Raw genomic sequence first — 20,957 nt, 5'->3', positions numbered from 1 at the left:
TAGCAGTAGGAAGAGTCCCATTCATGTAAGGAGAACACCAGGGCTTTTTCAAAATCAGTGTCTCCCCGAAACCCAAACTGGGGAGTTTTTTAAGCTACGGCTACACATATGTTCATTAAGGGCCTTGGGAAGTAGGCAGAGTCCAAACTTTAGATGATTGAAGTCTTCAGGGTCAGAAGCACTCACCACTGGCTTCCCTTAGGTTACACTTTAACTGTCATTGATAGATGCTGTCAATAAAAATATCTATTCTTTTTCCGATTATTTCCCCTTATAGGTTATTGCAAAATATTGAGTGTAGTTCCCTGTGCTATACAGTAGTTCCTTGTTGATGATCTATTTTATACATAGCAGTGTGTATGTGTTAATTCCAAACTGTTAATTTATCCCTCCTCCCACCTTTCCCCTTTGGTAATAATAAATTATAAGATTTTATACTTCTCAGAAATGGGGGAGCTGAAAGAGAGGTATCATTTTCAATGGAAAAGCATTTAAAACAAGATTGAAGCTTTAACCAAGATTATTAGATGTACATCCTTGGAAAGAAATCACTTCATTTCTCTAATATTGACCTGACAAATAAGACAAACCTTTTCACTGAACTTGCTTATAATAAAGTGATGGAAATATCAAATGGAAGTGTTAGAAACATCTTATTTTACCCGAGCCTTATAAACTGTTCTATGTTAAGTACAGTTTGGCTCACACATCTGTTCATCGAAGTTACAATAGTCTCAATTTCTGTTACTGATCCTCCAGAGTGGACCCCAACAAGTGTCCCCCTGCCCAGTGTCATTGGGGCCAACAGATCGAGACTGAGTTTGGTTCACAAGCAAAGGAAACTTTATATTTTGATCAGAGAATGGAGAGGTGAGAGCATGCACTACCCCGTGGGCTGTGGGCTGGGCTGCTGTGTAGAGATCCTGTCAGAGTCAGTGGGAGGGAGGGGGCGGAGCTCTCGAGGGCCGGGTTGACTGCAGCTCAGGCTCTATATCTCGGAGTCTGCACTGGGCCCCAGGAGCTGAGGTGTCGACCCAGCCATTCTGCACTAGGAAATCTGGTCTGAAGTGCCGGGTGTGGAACCTCTGCATGCGGGACCCTAGGAGCACGGGAAATTAGACAAAGCACAAAGGATAAAAAAGGTCAGACTTGACTTTATTGCCCAGATTCTATTTTTATCTCCCAGGGATTTTTAATGGGCTTTGCTGGGGACAAAACCCTCCTCTGCCTTTTGTCCCGTTCCTCATTCTTGGAGTGCTGAGGGTGCAGACCCTTCTTCTGTAACTGCTGAGTGCTGAGTTGGGAGCCCTCATACCAGGGGACGAGGGTCAGAACTTCTCCCCAGAAGCCTCCAGGTGACGTTGATTGGCCCCAGGACCCCTGCCTCCCTGCTCGTCCGCCTGAGCACCAGCATTGGAAGTATTATAGATTCTAATGACCTTTAAGGGTCCAGGAAAGAGATGTGCAGAGACGCTGTGGGGGCCGATTTCACCCCGCCCCACATTTGTTCGGCCACCTTAGGCTGACCGTTTCTGCCAGCCTAGATGCTCTGACCAGTAGTCTGCTCTTTCTGCAATTAGGCCCCTGAATTAACATAAAAATAGCACCAGGTGTCAGAGCCCTGCCCGCTCAACTCCCAGACAGTCCAGGGTCAGTGGTGATCAAGGACCATGATGGCCACTGAGTCAACAGCCTTTTGAAGTAAACAGGAGTCCAGCCAGTCTTATTGGCCACCATCATCACGGTGTCTGTAGGCTTTTCTATGGTGACAGTGTGATATACGGTTCCCCCACCAAGATTATTAGCTCCCCTCCGGGTGCAGTAAGTCCTGCAAACAGTAGTCTACTCCTTCGGGACACACTATTGTTGTTTTATGAGAGAAACTCCAGGTCAAGTGATGTTCACACGAGTCGTCATGGTGCCCTGTTGCCCCCGGTTATCTCTCTGGATGTTGGAGTTGGAGGGCCTCCTCACTCGAGGTCGGTGTGCCCACGGAGCGAACCCTGCAACTTCAGGGCATGGTTGGTGATTAGGATCACCACGTGGGGTCCTTTTCCCTTAGGAGGGAGGTGGCCTTTTGGGCTGCTGATTTCCAGGTTTTTAGATACCGCCAGTATCTTGGCCAGATGTGGCAGTGGGCCAAGCCCCTTGGTGACTGTAGTTTATCCTACCTGGATGGCATTCTTGCATTGTTCCATTTCAAGTGGTCCCAGTTTTTGCACTAATTCTCCAATGGCGATTCACCTTTCACCGGGAATGGAAAGGTCAAAGGGTTTAGCTCAATTAGGGAGTTCCAGGGCAAGGGTCTGAATTGACTGCTCTTTCCATTCTTGAAAGGCCACTTCTGGATTCTGTTCAAAAGGATCATCATCTTTTCCTTTCAGTGTTTCATATAGAGGCCCAGCTAGTAGACTGTAGTTAGGGATCCAGAAGCAGCAAACCCTGGCCTCCCCAGGAACCCCTAAGCTGTCTTCTAGTTTTAGAAAGGGGTAAGGCTGCAAATGGTTTCTTCCCTTTCCTGGGATGGGCTTCTCTGACCTTGTGTGAGAATGAAGCCCAGGCAGGTCACCGCAGTCTGTGATATTTGAGGTTTTTCTTGGACAACTTCTATCCTTTATTGGCTTGGTAGTTCAGAGGCCTCCTTAGTAGGGCTGGCGATCAGAATGTCATCTGCATATTGAAGGAGGGTTTCCTTTTCCAGAGGTAGAACTTTTCGGTCTTTAGCTAAGCTTTCCCCAAAGATGGTGTGGGAATTTTTGAACCCTTGGGGCAAGACGGCCCGGAAGTATTGTTTTAGTTGTATGTTGAGTCCTGCCACTCACAAGCCAAAATTTCTTGTGACTCTGGGACTAATGGAATACAAAAGAAGGCATCATTGAAGACTAATACAGAATACCATGTCCTGGTGGTTGGTAGAATGACCAGCAGGGTGTAGGAATCAGGAGCAACTGGAGGTATATCCTCGGTGGCTTCACTGACTGTCCTGACATCCTTTACCAGGTCCCCAGCAGCCCATGGGGCTCTCGTGGTCAGGCCAATCCCAGGATATGGAGCTCTCCTGGGCAGGTACCCCACCCCCAACCCAGCCCACGGGGCTCTCATGGTCAGGCCCTTCCCAGGATACAGAGCTACCCTTGCAGGTACCATGGCAGGGCTGGGCACACAGGAACAGTGCACATAGCCCTCATTGAAGAGCACCCCCAGCTCTCCTGTCCTCAGAGCTGACACAGAGCACCTCAGAGCAGGACTTGAACTAACAAACAGCAGCTCCGACAGGTCTGTGACCCTGGGCATCACTCTGTGTGGCCTCCCTCCACCTGGTCTTCCAGAGACTTCCACTGCACCCAGGGCACCAGGCCTCTGTCTCCAACCACCACCCACCCCCTCCTCTCCCTGACTCCTGGGTTCCTCTCATTAGGAGAGGGTTTTCTTGAAGTTGTCTCCCACTCATGGGCCAGATAAAATGATTAGAAAACAAGCCAAAGCTGCAGCCCCTTGTCTATCCTGACTCTCAGGAGCCCACACCTGTTCCTTGGACCTGGCCGGTTCAGCAAGTTCCATTTTCTGCAACTGTGAGCCCCTGAGGGGTGATGATTGGCTGACCTGGGCAGCCTTACCGTGCCGGCCAGCCCTCCCCAGGTGTGCCTGGGTTGAGATCAATATAAATACCACTCCAGGCAGCAAGAGCTCCTGCAGCTGTGCCTGACGCCATTTTCTCTGCCCTGTCAGCAGTCTCGGGGCTGGGCTGGTGGGAGGGAGTGAGAGGCCACGGCTTTGTGGGTGGCCCAGTGTGAGTGGGGCTCTGCTGGACTTTCTGCAGCAGTTGCCAGGCTGCCACCTGCTAAAGAAGAGGATGTGTCACCCATACCTGCTGCTGGAATTTCTCCCTGGGCAGAGGTGAGGAAGGAAAAAAGCAGTGGGGGCAGGGACAGGACGGGTATCTCAGGCAGGGAAATGGAAATCTTCCAGAAGAGCACCCAGGGCCAGGACCATCCTGGCTGGCCTGCAGGCACCAAGTCAGCTGGCATGCTGTCACTCGTGTGGCTCCATGGCCCTTCCTCTAGGCTTTCAAGTCCTTGTATATATTCAGGTGTTTTACCTGGGAAGGGTGGGAACAGTTCAGCAGCAACTGGCCTGGGGCTCAGCTCACGTTTACTCATAGATGCCTCGGCACGGTGCCCCAGCTTTGCAATGAGGACGCTTGTTGTGTGGGGGCTGCTGGCTGAATGGGAGACGATTCCCCACCACTGACCAACTTCAGAATTGTTTACAACTGGAGCAAGTGCCCTGATACGGTTTTCCTCTGAGTAACTGGTGGATTCTGTTTTTTTTTTTCTCTTTTTCGTTTTTGGTTCAAGGTAGATTTTATTCCTCTTTTTTGTATTTACAGATATAAGCATGGAAATAATTTATTCATATAAATACATGTATGTGAAGGGAATAATTATTTTTTCTGTTTTATTTTTTAAATTTTATTTCTTTTTAATTTTGAATTTTATTTTATATTTTTATACAGCAGGTTCTTATTGGTTATCTATTTTATACATATAAATGTTTACATGACAATCCCAATCTCTCAACTCCTCCCACCACCACCCCCCCAAGAGCTTTCCCCCCTTGTTGTCCATACGATTGTTGTCTACATCTGTTGCTCTATTTATGCCTTGCAAAACGGTTAATCTGTACAGTTTTTCTAGGTTCCACATATATGCATGAATATACAAGATTTGTTTTTCTCTTTCTGACTTACTTCACTCTGTATGACAGTCTCTAGATCCATCGACGTCTCTACAAATGACCCAATTTCATTCCTTTCATGGCTTAGTAATATTCCATTTTATATATGTACCACATCTTTATGCATTCGTCTGTCTGTGGGCATTTAGGTTGCTTCCATTACCTCGACATTGTAAATAGTGATGCAATGAACATTGCGGTGAATGTCTCTTTTTGATTTATGGTTCTGTCTGGGTATATGTCCAGTACTGGGATTGCTGTATCATATGGTAATTCTATTATTAGTTTCTTAAGAAACTCCATATTGTTCTCCATAGTGACTGTATCAATTTATATTCCCAACAATAGTGGAAGAGGGTTCCTTTTCTCCACACCCTTTCCAGCATTTGTTGTTTGTAGATTTTCAGATGATGCCCATTCTAACAGGTGTGAGGTGATACCTCATTGTTGAGTCCATTTCGTTGAGCAAGGGGTAGGTCTTGTCTATTATATATTTGGCTTATGGAACGGTATCTGTGCTAATTTCAAACTCTGGTTTTATGCAGCACCCCAACTCACCTTTCCCCTTAAGCAAGCATAAGTTGGTTTTCTAAACTTGAGACCCTGTTCTGTTTTGTAATTCAGTTCATGTGTAACCAAGATTACATTCCGTGCATTAGTGATACCTTATGATGTTTCTTTTTCTGTGTGACTTATTTCACTTAGAATCATCGTGCCTCAAACCACTCATTATGCTGGTACAGGCCTGGTGACACAGATTTCATTGCTGAGTGGTATTCTGTTGTACGTAAGTACAGCAAATTCTTTATCAATTATTTGTTCTCTGGGATATTTAACTTGCACTGTAGAAGAGGTTCCTGTAAACAGAGCCGTCCCAAAGTTTGGGGTGGCTGTGTCTTTTTGATTTTAATTTCCCTAAGCTATAGGACCATAAGTGGAAATGCCCTAGACTCTGTTGCTTTGTTTTTCAGATGTATCAGGAAACACCATACACTTCTCCAGAGTGGCTGTTGGCAATTTACATCCCGCCCATCAGCATAACAAGGCTCCTTTTTCCCCATGGCCTGTCTTGCCTTTCTGGATTTTACACTTTTCTCAGATGGCCCTTTAGAACGGGGGGAAGTGAGACTTCATAGTAGTTCGGATTTCCTTTGCAAGCTTGCTTGGTTTGCCAAAAAGGGCGTATGTGTTTTTTCCTGAATATATTCAGGAACAAACTCATACGCCCTTTTTTGCCAAGTGCATCATTGTGGACGTTCTGCCTCTTTTCCTATGCTTTAAATGCAATTCCAGTCTACCTCCTGAAATCGGTTTCCTGCAATTCTGCCCCACTTTCAAGTCCTCTTGGCAGCCTTACTTCAATATATTTTTGGACGATAGCTGTCATTTATAACTCTGCATGTTTGTGAATGACAGTGCCCCTGAGCTCCTTTCTTCAACTCGCTTTGTTGTGAGCTGGCCTCAACACCGCAGGATTGTTTCAGGCCCTAGTGTGGTTACGGCACGGCACGCTGAGCCTTTGGTTAATTCCCCTTCCTGGTGGGAAATGAGAGTTAAATTTGCCCGTCCAGACACCTACAGCTAGTCTCTCATTGGTTCTCCCTATTCCTGTTCATCTTCCGCATAAAGTGTAGCTCTGTTTTTTAGATGATTGAGGAACCACCATATGCTTCTCCAGAGTGGCTCTCAGCATTTCACACACTGTCCATCAGCGTATAAAAGCTCCCTGTTCTCCATGGCCTGTCCTGCATTTTCGGTTTTACAATTTTTTCGGATGGCCCTTTTGACCGGTGGGAAATGAGACTTCTTTTTTGTGCACATTTGCATTGCTTGCTTGCTTGGTTGCCCATAAAGTGCGTATGCCTTTTTTCCTGGATATATTCAGGAAAAAACGCATACTCCCTTTTGGGCCAACTGCATCATTGTCAAAATTCTGCCGCTTTTCATGTGCTTTAAAGACGAGTCCATTATATCTCTTGAAATCTGTTTCTTGCAATTCTGTCTTGCATTCAGATCCTCTTCTTTCCCTTACCTCAACATATTTTTGGACGTTAGTTTTCATTTATAACTCTGCAGGTTTGTGAATTGCAGTGACCCTGAGCTCCAGTTTTTAAGTTGCTCTTTTGTGAGCTGGCCTCAAAGCCGCAGGATTGCTTCAGGCCCTATTTTGGCTCCGGCGAGGCGGGCTGAGCCTTTATTTAATTCTTATTCTTAATGGGAAATTAGAGTGACATGTGCCCGTCCAAACCCCTACAACTATTCTCTCATTGGTTCCCCCTCTTCCCGTTCATCCTCCTCACAATTTGCAAAATGTGTGAAACAGAAGTTTAAATGTGCTGATTCTCTAAGTGGGGAGATTCTAAGTAACGTGTCTGGAATGATGAACAGGAGCACCAGGAGAGGATAAATGAGGTGCATTTTAGACACATCTCCCGATCACATGGTGTACAGTCCTCTGGGTTTTCCATGCATGTTTTAGCTGTAGGAAGATTCCTTGAACCTGCAGATTTGGGACCCATTGAGTGGGTACCAGGTAGTATTACTTTAAAGGGTGTGCATTTCCTCACCCAACCTCACATTTCTCTTAGCGCGAACAGTTTCCAGCCTTATGTCTCATCCTGCTGTGGGTCTAGATGTGTTCAATCCATGTTGCATCACCGTCCCTGAGGAAAAGTTGTAAGAGGTTTTCTCTGTCTCTCTGTCGTTTATTTTTTTCAATTTATTACTATATTGGTTACAGCTGATTTTCAAAGCTCTGTTTCTTGCTGCTGTACATCCACTTGATTCACGTACAGAGAGACATCAATAAATTCTTTTTCAGATTCTTACCAGTCATAGATATTCTTTTCCGGTGACTTGAGTGTGCTGAGTGCAGTTCTTTTAGCTACCGTGTAGGCCTTGTTGATTATCAGTTTGGTATTTGGAATGGTATCTTTGCTAATTTCAACCTCCTGGATGATGCCTCACCCCTCCCCACCTTTCCCGTTTAGCAGCCTTACGCGTGTTTTCTACATATTTGACTATGTTCTTGTTTTGTAATTTATTGCATGTGTAGCCATTTTGGATTCCACCTTTAAGTGATATCTTATGATATGTGTCTTTTTCTTTTTGAATTATGTCACTTAGAATGATCATACGTAACTCCTCCGGAGTTGTTACAACTGGCCATATTTCATTGATTTCCAGGCTGAGTAATATTCTACTCTACATAAGTACCACATCTCTATCCATTTTTTCCCTCCAGAGACATTGAAGTTATATCCTAGTCGAGGATCTTTTAAACAGAGAGGCAGTAAACATTGGGGTGCCTGTGTCCTCTCGATTTTTGTTTTTCCCAAGATATACGCCCATGAGTGCAAGTGCCCTATGCTCTGTAGCTCATTTTTTAGATGCTTTAGTAAACACAATACACTTCTCCAGAATGGCCATTGGCAATATATATTTCCACTATAAGCCTCACAGGGCTCCCTCTTCTCCTTGCCCTGTCCTGCATTTCTGGTGTTTACATTTTATGAGGATAGCTCTTCTGACTGATGCGAAGTGATATCTTTTGTAGTATTGATTTCCAGTGCCCACCTGTTTGGTTGGCTAAAAAAGTGTATGCCCTTTTCTTGAGTATATACAGAAAAAAACGCATACAGCCTTTTTGGCCAACTGCAATGTTGGCAATGTTCAGCCCCTTTTCTTGTGCTTAATGGCGAGTCCTTTCTACCTCCTCAAATCCCTTTCCTGCCATTCTCCCTTGCTTACCAATCCTTTTCTCTGACTTTCCTCAAGACATTTTTCAGTGATAGATATTTTCAACTCTGCAGTTTCGTGAATTTTACTGCCCCTGAGTTCCATTGTTCAACTTGTGTTTATGGGAACTGGCCACAAAGCAGTGGGATTTCCTCAAGCCCTATACTGTTTCCATGGGCAACCCTAGCCTTTGGTCAATTCATCTTCCTGATTGGAAATTAGAGTGACATGTGCCTGTCTGAACACCTAGGACTTGTCTCTCATTGTTCCTCATCCTTCCGCTTCATCCTCTGGACAAATTCCAAACTGTACGCAACAGGATGTTGACAGTGCTGATATCTCCAAGTGGGGAGACTGTTAGTAAAGACGCTGGAGGGGTGAACCCGAGCACCAGGAGATGAGGAGATGAGATGCCTTTTCCAAACTCTTCCCGATCAGACGGTATACCATCATCTGGGTGTGACAGACATGTTTTAGCAGTAGGAAGAGTCCCATTCATGTAAGGAGAACACCAGGGCTTTTTCAAAATCAGTGTCTCCCCGAAACCCAAACTGGGGAGTTTTTTAAGCTACGGCTACACATATGTTCATTAAGGGCCTTGGGAAGTAGGCAGAGTCCAAACTTTAGATGATTGAAGTCTTCAGGGTCAGAAGCACTCACCACTGGCTTCCCTTAGGTTACACTTTAACTGTCATTGATAGATGCTGTCAATAAAAATATCTATTCTTTTTCCGATTATTTCCCCTTATAGGTTATTGCAAAATATTGAGTGTAGTTCCCTGTGCTATACAGTAGTTCCTTGTTGATGATCTATTTTATACATAGCAGTGTGTATGTGTTAATTCCAAACTGTTAATTTATCCCTCCTCCCACCTTTCCCCTTTGGTAATAATAAATTATAAGATTTTATACTTCTCAGAAATGGGGGAGCTGAAAGAGAGGTATCATTTTCAATGGAAAAGCATTTAAAACAAGATTGAAGCTTTAACCAAGATTATTAGATGTACATCCTTGGAAAGAAATCACTTCATTTCTCTAATATTGACCTGACAAATAAGACAAACCTTTTCACTGAACTTGCTTATAATAAAGTGATGGAAATATCAAATGGAAGTGTTAGAAACATCTTATTTTACCCGAGCCTTATAAACTGTTCTATGTTAAGTACAGTTTGGCTCACACATCTGTTCATCGAAGTTACAATAGTCTCAATTTCTGTTACTGATCCTCCAGAGTGGACCCCAACAAGTGTCCCCCTGCCCAGTGTCATTGGGGCCAACAGATCGAGACTGAGTTTGGTTCACAAGCAAAGGAAACTTTATATTTTGATCAGAGAATGGAGAGGTGAGAGCATGCACTACCCCGTGGGCTGTGGGCTGGGCTGCTGTGTAGAGATCCTGTCAGAGTCAGTGGGAGGGAGGGGGCGGAGCTCTCGAGGGCCGGGTTGACTGCAGCTCAGGCTCTATATCTCGGAGTCTGCACTGGGCCCCAGGAGCTGAGGTGTCGACCCAGCCATTCTGCACTAGGAAATCTGGTCTGAAGTACCGGGTGTGGAACCTCTGCATGCGGGACCCTAGGAGCACGTGAAATTAGACAAAGCACAAAGGATAAAAAAGGTCAGACTTGACTTTATTGCCCAGATTCTATTTTTATCTCCCAGGGATTTTTAATGGGCTTTGCTGGGGACAAAACCCTCCTCTGCCTTTTGTCCCGTTCTTCATTCTTGGAGTGCTGAGGGTGCAGACCCTTCTTCTGTAACTGCTGAGTGCTGAGTTGGGAGCCCTCATACCAGGGGACGAGGGTCAGAACTTCTCCCCAGAAGCCTCCAGGTGACGTTGATTGGCCCCAGGACCCCTGCCTCCCTGCTCGTCCGCCTGAGCACCAGCATTGGAAGTGTTATAGATTCTAATGACCTTTAAGGGTCCAGGAAAGAGATGTGCAGAGACGCTGTGGGGGCCGATTTCACCCCGCCCCACATTTGTTCGGCCACCTTAGGCTGACCGTTTCTGCCAGCCTAGATGCTCTGACCAGTAGTCTGCTCTTTCTTCAATTAGGCCCCTGAATTAACGCAAAAACAGCACCAGGTGTCAGAGCCCTGCCCGCTCAACTCCCAGACAGTCCAGGGTCAGTGGTGATCAAGGACCATGATGGCCACTGAGTCAACAGCCTTTTGAAGTAAACAGGAGTCCAGCCGGTCTTATTGGCCACCATCATCACGGTGTCTGTAGGCTTTTCTATGGTGACAGTGTGATATACGCTTCCCCCGCCAAGATTATTAGCTCCCCTCCGGGTGCAGTAAGTCCTGCAAACAGTAGTCTACTCCTTCGGGACACACTATTGTTGTTTTATGAGAGAAACTCCAGGTCAAGTGATGTTCACACGAGTCGTCATGGTGCCCTGTTGCCCCCGGTTATCTCTCTGGATGTTGGAGTTGGAGGGCCTCCTCACTCGAGGTCGGTGTGCCCACGGAGCGAACCCTGCAACTTCAGGGCATGGTTGGTGATTAGGATCACCACGTGGGGTCCTTTTCCCTTAGGAGGGAGGTGGCCTTTTGGGCTGCTGATTTCTAGGTTTTTAGATACCGCCAGTATCTTGGCCAGATGTGGCAGTGGGCCAAGCCCCTTGGTGACTGTAGTTTATCCTACCTGGATGGCATTCTTGCATTGTTCCATTTCAAGTGGTCCCAGTTTTTGCACTAATTCTCCAATGGCGATTCACCTTTCACTGGGAATGTAAAGATCAAAGGGTTTAGCTCAATTAGGGAGTTCCAGGGCAAGGGTCTGAATTGACTGCTCTTTCCATTCTTGAAAGGCCACTTCTGGATTCTGTTCAAAAGGATCATCATCTTTTCCTTTCAGTGTTTCATATAGAGGCCCAGCTAGTAGACTGTAGTTAGGGATCCAGAAACAGCAAACCCTGGCCTCCCCAGGAACCCCTAAGCTGTCTTCTAGTTTTAGAAAGGGGTAAGGCTGCAAACGGTTTCTTCCCTTTCCTGGGATGGGCTTCTCTGACCTTCTGTGAGAATGAAGCCCAGGCAGGTCACCGCAGTCTGTGATATTTGAGGTTTTTCTTGGACAACTTCTATCCTTTATTGGCTTGGTAGTTCAGAGGCCTCCTTAGTAGGGCTGGCGATCAGAATGTCATCTGCATATTGAAGGAGGGTTTCCTTTTCCAGAGGTAGAACTTTTCGGTCTTTAGCTAAGCTTTCCCCAAAGATGGTGTGGGAATTTTTGAACCCTTGGGGCAAGACGGCCCGGAAGTATTGTTTTAGTTGTATGTTGAGTCCTGCCACTCACAAGCCAAAATTTCTTGTGACTCTGGGACTAATGGAATACAAAAGAAGGCATCATTGAAGACTAATACAGAATACCATGTCCTGGTGGTTGGTAGAATGACCAGCAGGGTGTAGGAATCAGGAGCAACTGGAGGTATATCCTCGGTGGCTTCACTGACTGTCCTGACATCCTTTACCAGGTCCCCAGCAGCCCATGGGGCTCTCGTGGTCAGGCCAATCCCAGGATATGGAGCTCTCCTGGGCAGGTACCCCACCCCCAACCCAGCCCACGGGGCTCTCATGGTCAGGCCCCTCCCAGGATACAGAGCTACCCTTGCAGGTACCGTGGCAGGGCTGGGCACACAGGAACAGTGCACATAGCCCTCATTGAAGAGCACCCCCAGCTCACCTGTTGCTCAGAGCTGACACAGAGCACCTCAGAGCAGGACTTGAACTAACAAACAGCAGCTCCGACAGGTCTGTGACCCTGGACATCACTCTGTGTGGCCTCCCTCCACCTGGTCTTCCAGAGACTTCCACTGCACCCAGGGCACCAGGCCTCTGTCACCAACCACCACCCACCCCTCCTCTCCTGACTCCTGGGTTCCTCTCATTAGGAGAGGGTTTTCTTGAAGTTGTCTCCCACTCATGGGCCAGATAAAATGATTAGAAAACAAGCCAAAGCTGCAGCCCCTTGTCTATCCTGACTCTCAGGAGCCCACACCTGTTCCTTGGACCTGGCCGGTTCAGCAAGTTCCATTTTCTGCAACTGTGAGCCCCTGAGGGGTGATGATTGGCTGACCTGGGCAGCCTTACCGTGCCGGCCAGCCCTCCCCAGGTGTGCCTGGGTTGAGATCAATATAAATCCCACTCCAGGCAGCAAGAGCCCCTGCAGCTGTGCCTGACGCCATTTTCTCTGCCCTGTCAGCAGTCTCGGGGCTGGGCTGGTGGGAGGGAGTGAGAGGCCACGGCTTTGTGGGTGGCCCAGTGTGAGTGGGGCTCTGCTGGACTTTCTGCAGCAGTTGCCAGGCTGCCACCTGCTAAAGAAGAGGATGTGTCACCCATACCTGCTGCTGGAATTTCTCCCTGGGCAGAGGTGAGGAAGGAAAAAAACAGTGGGGGCACGGACAGGACGAGTATCTCAGGCAGGGAAATGGAAATCTTCCAGAAGAGCACCCAGGGCCAGGACCATCCTGGCTGGCCTGCAGGCACTAAGTCAGCTGGCATGCTGTCACTCGTGTGGCTCCATGGCCCTTCCTCTAGGCTTTCAAGTCCTTGTATATATTCAGGTGTTTTACCTGGGAAGGGTGGGAACAGTTCAGCAGCAACTGGCCTGGGGCTCAGCTCACGTTTAGTCACAAATGCCTCGGCACGGTGCCCCAGCTTTGCAATGAGGACGCTTGTTGTGTGGGGGCTGCTGGCTGAATGGGAGACAATTCCCCACCACTGACCAACTTCAGAATTGTTTACAACTGGAGCAAGTGCCCTGATACGGTTTTCCTCTGAGTAACTGGTGGGTTCTGTTTTTTTTTTTCTCTTTTTCGTTTTTGGTTCAAGGTAGATCTTATTCCTCTTTTTTGTATTTACAGATATAAGCATGGAAATAATTTATTCATATAAATACATGTATGTGAAGGGAATAATTGTTTTTTCTCTTTTATTTTTTAAATTTTATTTCTTTTTAATTTTGAATTTTATTTTATATTTTTATACAGCAGGTTCTTATTGGTTATCTATTTTATACATATAAATGTTTACATGCCAATCCCAATCTCTCAACTCCTCCCACCACCACCCCCCAAGAGCTTTCCCCCCTTGTTGTCCATACGATTGTTGTCTACATCTGTTGCTCTATTTATGCCTTGCAAAACGGTTAATCTGTACAGTTTTTCTAGGTTCCACATATATGCATGAATATTCAAGATTTGTTTTTCTCTTTGTGACTTACTTCACTCTGTATGACAGTCTCTAGATCCATCGACGTCTCTACAAATGACCCAATTTCATTCCTTTCATGGCTTAGTAATATTCCATTTTATATATGTACCACGTCTTTATGCATTCGTCTGTCTGTGGGCATTTAGGTTGCTTCCATTACCTCGACATTGTAAATAGTGATGCAATGAACATTGCGGTGAATGTCTCTTTTTGATTTATGGTTCTGTCTGGGTATATGTCCAGTACTGGGATTGCTGTATCATATGGTAATTCTATTATTAGTTTCTTAAGAAACTCCATATTGTTCTCCATAGTGACTGTATCAATTTATATTCCCAAAAATAGTGGAAGAGGGTTCCTTTTCTCCACACCCTTTCCAGCATTTGTTGTTTGTAGATTTTCAGATGATGCCCATTCTAACAGGTGTGAGGTGATACCTCATTGTTGAGTCCATTTTGTTGAGCAAGGGGTAGGTCTTGTCTATTACATATTTGGCTTATGGAATGGTATCTGTGCTAATTTCAAACTCTGGTTTTATGCAGCACCCCAACTCACCTTTCCCCTTAAGCAAGCATAAGTTGGTTTTCTAAACTTGAGACCCTGTTCTATTTTGTAATTCAGTTCATGTGTAGCCAAGCTTACATTCCGTGCATTAGTGACACCTTATGATGTTTCTTTTTCTGTGTGACTTATTTCACTTAGAATCATCGTGCCTCAATCCACTCATTATGCTGGTACAGGCCTGGTGACACAGATTTCATTGCTGAGTGGTATTCTGTTGTCCGTAAGTACCGCAACTTCTTTATCAATTATTTGTTCTCTAGGATATTTAACTTGTACTGTAGAAGAGGTTCCTGTAAACAGAGCCGTCCCAAATTTTGGGGTGGCTGTGTCTTTTTGATTTTAATTTCCCTAAGCTATAGGACCATAAGTGGAAATGCCCTAGACTCTGTTGCTTTGTTTTTCAGATGTATCAGGAAACACCATACACTTCTCCAGAGTGGCTGTTGGCAATTTACATCCCGCCCATCAGCATAACAAGGCTCCTTTTTCCCCATGGCCTGTCTTGCCTTTCTGGATTTTACACTTTTCTCAGATGGCCCTTTAGACCGGGGGGAAGTGACACTTCATAGTAGTTCGGATTTCCATTGCAAGCTTGCTTGGTTTGCCAAAAAGGGCGTATGTGTTTGTTCCTGAATATATTCAGGAACAAACTCATATGCCTTTTTTTGCCAAGTGCATCATTGTCGATGTTCTGCCTCTTTTCCTATGCTTTAAATGCAAATCCAGTCTACCTCCTGAAATCGGTTTCCTGAAATTCTGCCCCGCTTTCAAGTCCTCTTCGCAGCCTCACTTCAGCATATTTTTGGACGTTATCTGTCATTTATAACTCTGCATGTTTGTGAATTACAGGGCCCCTGAGCTCCTTTCTTCAACTCACTTTCTTGTGAGCTGGCCGCAAATCCGCAAGACTGCTTCAGGCCCTAATCTGCTTCTGGCAGGGCACGCTGAGCCTTTGGTTAATTCCTCTTCCTGGTGGGAAATGAGTGTTAAATATGCCCGTCCAGACACCTACCTCACTCTCAACCCCTTTGTGATGTGGGTCCTCTGGTTTGTGGCCACCTTTGCTGGGTTCCTCACCTTTCGATGGTGTGGCCCCACGAGTGTGAGGACACTCCTGCCTGGTTCTCATCCACGTGTTTATGTGGACCCCCTGGTGAGAGTCTGTTCCTGGCTGTGTTCCTCACACTTTTGTGAGGGAGACCCTCTGCTGATAGGTCACTCCTGCATGGCTGGCACACATTGCCTTGGTGAAGTCAGCCGTGTGGTGGCAGTTGGAGCATGCTGGGAATCTGCTCCCCCCGGTGATGAGGGCCCTCTTGGGTCAGGCCCTAACTGCTGGGCTCACCAACTTTTCTTAGTGAGCCCAGTGATGCTTTGGCACTCCTCTTAGGATCCCATCTCCATGGGGATGTGGGCCTTCTGCTCTGAGGTCCCAACGGCTGGGTTGTTCAGATTTTCATGATGTGGGCTCTCTGGTGTTAGTTCACAGAGGCTTGGATCCCATAGCCTCTGTGCTCTTGGCCACCTGCTGGGAGGTTCCAACTGCTGGATTCCTCACTTTTTTAATTTTTTGGGCCCTCTGTTGTGAGGCTCCTCCTGCCTGCCTCACTGCCAGCCCCTTGGTGATGACTGTCCTATGGCTTGAGGCCACATGTGTTGCGTTCCTCACCTTTCGATGATGTGGCCCCACTCGTGTGAGGACACTCCTGCCTGGTTCCCATCCCCTTGGTGAGGTGGGCCCTCTGGCGAGAGTCTAATCCTGGCTGGGTTCCTCAACGTTCTGTGAGGTAGGCCCTCTGCTGTGAGGTCACTCCTGCCTGGCTGGCACACGTCACCTTGGAGACGTGAGCCCTCTGGTGGCAGTTGGAGCGTGCAGGGTGCCTCCACCTCTCGGTGATGACGGCCCTCTGGCGTCAGGCCCTAAATGGTGGGCTCCCCACATTTTCTGATGTGCGCCCAGTGGTGCGAGGACACTCCAGCCAGGTTCCCATTCCCATGGGGATGTGGGCCTTCTGCGCTGAGGTCCCAACGCCTGGGTTGCTCACAGTTTTATGATGTGGGCCCTCTGCTGTGAGTTCACTGTGGCCTGGATTCCATAGCCTCGGTGTTCTGGGCCGCCTGCTGGAAGGTCTAAATGCTGGAATCCTCACGTTTTTTATATTATGTGCCCTGTGTTGTGAGGCTACTCCTGCCTGCCTCACTCCAAGGCCCTTGGTGATGTGGGTCCTCTGGTTTGAGGACACATGTGCTGGGTTCCTCACCTTAAGATGATGAGGCCCCACTGGTGTGAGGATAATCCTGACTGGTTCCCATCCCCTTTGTGATGTGGGCCCTCTGGTGAGAGTCTGATCCTGGCTGGGTTCCTCACCATCTGTGTGGTGAGCCCTCTATTATCAGGTAACTCTTGCCTGGCTTGCTCACCTCACCTTGTTGACATGAGCCCTCTGGTGGCACTTGGAGCCTGCTGGGAGCCTCCTCCCCTCGGTGATGAGGGCCCTCTGGCGTCAGGCCCTAACGGCTGGGCTCCCCACATTTTGTGATGTGCACCCAGTGGTGCGAGGACACTCCATCCAGGTTCACATCCCCATTGGGATATGGGCCTTCTGCTCTAAGGTCCCAACGGCTGGGTTGTTCACAGTTTCATGATGTGGGCTCTCTGCTGTTAGATCACTCTGGCATGGATGCCATATCCTCTGTGCTCTGGGCCGCCTGCTGGGAGGTTCCAACTGCTCGATTCCTCAACTTTTGTATTCTATGGGTCCTGTGTTGTGATGCTCCTCCTGCCTGCCTCACTCGCAACCCCTTCGTGATGTGGGTCCTCTGGTTTGAGGCCACATGTGCTGGGTTCCGCAACTTTCAATGATGTGGCCCCACTGGTGTGAGGACACTCCTGCCTGGTTCCCATCCCCTTGGTGATGTGGGCCTTCTGGTGACAGTCTTATCCTGGCTGGGTTCCTCACTCTTCTGTGAGGTAGGCCCTCTGCTGTGAGGTCAATCCTGCCTGACTTGCACACATCACCTTGGCGACGTGGGCCCTCTGTTGGCACATGGAACCTGCTGGTAGCCTCCTGCCCTCGGTGATGACGGCCCTCTAGCATCAGGCCCTAACTGCTGGGCTCCCCACGTTTTCTGATGTGAGCCCAGTGATGCCAGGACACTCCTGTCAGGTTCCCATCCCCATGGGGATGTGGGCTTTCTGCTCTGAGGTCCCAACGCCTGGGTTGCTCACAGTTTCATGATGTGGGCTCTCTGGTGTTAGTTCACTCCTGCCTGCATCCCATACCTTCTGTGCTCTCGGCCGCCTGCTGGGAGGTTCCAAATGCTGGATTCCTCACCTTTTTTATTCTTTGGGCCCTCTGTTTTTAGGCTACTCCTACCTGCCTCACTCCCATCCCCTTTGTGATGTATGTCGTCTGATATGAGGCCACATGTGCTGGGTTCCTCACCTTTCGATGATGTGGCCCCACTGGTGGGAGGACAGTCCTGACTGGTTCCCATCCCCTTGGTGTTGTGGGCCCTCTGGCGAGAGTCTCATCCTGCCTCGGTTCCTCACCCTTCTGTGAGATAGGCCCTTTGCTGTGAGGTCACTACTGCCTGGCTGGCGCATGCCACCTTGTAGACGTGGGCCCTCTGTTGGCAGTTGGAACCTGCTGGGAGTCTCCTCCCCTCAGTTATGAGGGCCCCCTGGCATCAGGCCCTAACTGCTGGTCACCCAAAATTTTCTGATACGTTCTCAGTGGTGCGAGGACACTCCTACCAGATTTATATCCCCATGGGGATGTGGGCCTCCTGCTCTGAGGTCCCAATGGCTGGTTTGCTCAGTTTCATGACATGGGCCCTCTTCTGTGAGTTCACTGTGGCCTGGATCCCATAGCCTCGGTGCTCTGGGCCGCCTGCTGGGAGGTTTCAAATGCTGGATTCCTCACTTTTTTATTCTATGGGCCCAGTGTTGTGAGGCTACTCCAGCCTGCCTCACTCCGAGTCCCTTGGTGATGTGGGTCCTCTGGTTTGAGGACACATGTGCTGAGTACCTCACATTTTGATGATGTGGCCCCACTGGTGTGAAGACACTCCTGCCTGGTTCCCATCCCCTTGGTGATGTGGGCCCTCTGGGGAGAGTCTGATGTTGGCTGGGTTTCTCACCCTTCTGTGAGGTGGGACCTCTGCTGTGAGGTAACTCCTGCGTGGCTTGCTCACCTCACCTTGTGGACATGAGCCCTCTGGTGGCACTTGGAGCCTGCTGGGAGCCTCCTCCCCTCGGTTATGAGAGCTCTGGATAAAACACATATGCCCTTTTTTGCCAAGTGCATTATTTTCCAAGTTCTATCTCGTTTCCTATGCTTTAAGAGTGACTCCAGCGTACCTTCTGAAATCGGTTTCCAGCAATTCTGCCCCGCATTCAAGTCTTCTTCGCAGCCTTACTTCAGTATAATTTTGGATGATAGCTGTCATTTATAACTCTGCAGTTTTGTGAATTAGAGTGCCCCTGAGCTCCTTTCTTCAACTCGCTTTCTTGTGAGTTGGCCGCAACACCTCAGGATTCCTTCAGGCTCTAATCTGGTTCCGGCACGGCACGCTGAGCCTTTGGTTAATTCCTCTTCCTGGTGGGAAGTGAGAGTTAAATTTACCCGTCCAGACAACTCCAACTAGTCTCTCATTTGTTCTCCCTATTCCTGTTCATCTTCTACAGAAATTGCAAACTGGGCCAAACAGGAAGTTAAAGGCACTGACTCTCCAAGTGGGGAGAGTGTTAGTAAAGCGTCTAGATGTTGCACCCGAGTACCATGGGACAAAAACTGAGACACATTTGAACAGATTTCCCGATCACACGGTGGATCATACTCTGGGTTCCACATGCATGTTTTAGCTGAAGGAAGAATCCCTTAAACATGGAGAGTTGAGACCCATGGAATGGGTACCATGCAATATAACTTCAAAGGGTCTGCATTTGCTCACCGAACCTCACCAAACGTATCACTGCTGCGTTTATGCTGCTGTACACATGCTTGATTCTCTTACGGAGACATAAAAATCCATAGGTTTTAAGATTCTTACTAGTCAGGTATATTCTTAGGCGTTTAATATGGGGTGTTGAGTCCACTTCGTTGAGCAAGGAGTAGCTCTTCTCTATTACATACTTGGCTTATGGAACGGTATCTGTGCTCATTTCAATCTCTGGTTTTATGCAGCACCCCAACTCGCCTTTCCCCTTAAGCAAGCATACGTTGGTTTTCTACATTTGAGACCCTGTTGTGTTTTGTAATTCAGTTCCTGTGTAGCCAAGGTTACATTCCGTGTATTAGTGATATCTTATGATGTTTCTTTTTCTGTGTGACTTATTTCACTTAGAATCATCGTACCTGAATCCAGTCATTATGCTGCTACGGGCCTGATGACATAGATTTCATTGCTGAGTGATATTGCATTGTACGTAAGTATCACAACTTCTTTATCCATTTTTCGCTTTCTGTAATATTGAACTTGTACAGTAAACGAGGTTCTTGTAAACAGAGACGTCCCAAACATTGGGGTGGCTGTGTCTTTTTTATTTTAATTTCCCTAAGCTATAGGACCATAAGTGGAAGTGCCCTAGGCTCTATTGCTTTGTTGTTTAGATGTTTCAGGAAACACCATACACTTCTCCACAGTGGCTGTTGGCAATTTACATCCCGCCCATCAGCATAACAAGGCTCCCAGTTCTCCATGGCCTGTCCTGCCTATCTGGATTTTACACTTTTTTCAGATGGCCCTTTAGACCGGGGGGAAGTGAGACTTCTTTGTAGTGCCGATTTCCATTGCAAGCTTGCTTTGTTGGCCAAAAAGGGCGTATGTGTTTTTTCCTGAATATATTCAGGAATAAACGCATACGCCCTTTTTGGCCAAGTGCATCATTGTGGACGTTCTGCCTCTTTTCCTATGCTTTACATGCAATTCAGTCTACCTCCTGAAATCGGTTTCCTGCAATTCTGACCCGGTTTCAAGTCCTCTTGGCAGCCTTACTTCAATATATTTTTGGACGATAGCTGTCATTTATAACTCTGCAGATTTGTGAATTACAGTGCCCCTGAGCTCCTTTCTTCAACTCGTTTTCTTGTGAGCTGGCCGCAACACTGCAGGATTGCTACAGGCCCTAGTGTGGTTCCAGCATGGCACACTGAGCCTTTGGTTAATTCCTCTTCCTGGTGGGAAATGAGAGTTAAATTTGCCGGTCGAGACACCTCCGGCTAGTCTCTCATTGGTTCTCCCTATTCCTGTTCATCTTACGCAGAAATTGCAAACTGGCCCAAACAGGAGGTTAAAGGCACTGACTCTCCAAGTGGGGAGAGTGTTAGTAAAGTGTATGGAATGTTGCACCCGAGTCCCAGGGGACGAAAACTGAGACACATTTGAACACGTTTCCCGATCACACGGTGGATCATACTCTGGGTTCCACATGCATGTTTTAGCTGAAGGAAGAATCCCTTAAACCTGGAGAGTTGAGACCCATGGAATGGGTACCATGCAATATGACTTCAAAGGGTCTGCATTTGCTCACCGAACCTCACCAATCCTATCACTGCTGCGTTTATGCTGCTGTACACACGCTTGATTCTCTTTCGGAGACATAGAAATCCATAGGTTTTAAGACACTTACTAGTCAGGTATATTCTTAGGCGTTTAATATGGTGTGTTGAGTCCACTTCGTTGAGCAAGGAGTAGCTCTTGT

Source organism: Orcinus orca, chromosome 2 (genome assembly GCF_937001465.1).
Source record: "Orcinus orca chromosome 2, mOrcOrc1.1, whole genome shotgun sequence".
In the NCBI taxonomy this organism is placed as follows: domain Eukaryota; kingdom Metazoa; phylum Chordata; class Mammalia; order Artiodactyla; family Delphinidae; genus Orcinus; species Orcinus orca.
The sequence above is the reverse complement of the archived record's forward strand: the minus strand, read 5'-3'. Positions refer to the sequence as shown.